At 56.7% G+C, this 1,067-nt stretch overlaps 1 pseudogene; it reads left to right on the forward strand.

The window, feature by feature from the left end:
* The first annotated feature begins 296 nt into the window (after positions 1–296).
* The window catches only part of LOC119275293, a 6,189-nt pseudogene continuing 5,418 nt past the window's right edge, over positions 297–1,067 (forward strand).

Consider the following 1,067-nt stretch of genomic DNA (forward strand, 5'->3'; position numbering starts at 1 on the left):
TGTTATGTTTGCTTCCCACAGGTATGTAGTGATAGCTCGCAAGTTCTTGTACTCCATCCGTTGCCTTCTATATACAGTATTTTCTAAAGCTACGACACACAATTTGCATGCTCTCGTAAAAAAATAGAGCCACCTTGAGCTCAAACAAACACTGAAGTTGGAGTGGAAAAGAGCTGGCCGCCACGGAGGCAAATCTGTAGCCCCAGTTGAGAAGTCTAGCGATTCTAAAAATATAAATTTAAGAAGTTAGCCTTTGCTGCTGTGGAGATGCAGCTGCATTCCGCGCGTTCCCGGCCATGGCTATCTCCTCGCCCTCCCCTGGCTTCCACGTCTCCCTCCACTTCCAAAACCCCACCCCCACCCCCACCCCCCACCCAGGCCCCAACCGCAAGCCCCGGCCGACCCCGACCAACGAGACGCTCCGTCGCCGCCTCCTCCGCAAGGGCGTATCCGCGACGCCCAAGATCCTCCATGCCCTCCGCAAGAAGGAGGCCGGCAAGTCGCTCCGGCGCGCGAGGAAGGAGGCGTTCGCCGCCGCTGCGCCGCCGAAGGAGGACGCGCTGGTGGCAGAAGAGGAGGCCCGCTTCCGCGCGGCCGCCGAGGAGTACCGCGTCCTCATGGGGCGGCCCTGGCACGGCGCCCGCGGCGTCGTGGGCCCTCCGCGCGCCGCCTCCGGCGAGGAGGGCCTCGTCGGCCTGCGGAAGATGCTCGAGGAGAGGAGCGGCGACAGATTCCAGTGGCTTCTTGACGGCGACGTGGAAAATGAGGGGGTGGAGGATGCCAAGGGGAAGCAGAGGCGCGTCGGCTCCGGCTGGATTTCGGAGGTGGGGGACGAGGAGAGGAGGATTGATTTGCTGGTCAGTAGGTAAGCGACGTTTCTTTCTTACGCTTGCTCTTTCAATGCGTTCTTTGTTTTTAACCGTTTATTAACAGCTCTGGAGTAGTGTTGGCTGCTCTCAACTTATGCAGTTACTTTTGCAAAACCATGAGTAATATGAGAACTACTTGAGTTGTATGATAGTAGCAAGGATACCTGTAAAACTAAAATATTGAAAGGAAAAAAAAGA

The sequence above is a fragment of the Triticum dicoccoides genome, chromosome 3B (genome assembly GCF_002162155.2).
Source record: "Triticum dicoccoides isolate Atlit2015 ecotype Zavitan chromosome 3B, WEW_v2.0, whole genome shotgun sequence".
Classification (NCBI taxonomy): domain Eukaryota; kingdom Viridiplantae; phylum Streptophyta; class Magnoliopsida; order Poales; family Poaceae; genus Triticum; species Triticum dicoccoides.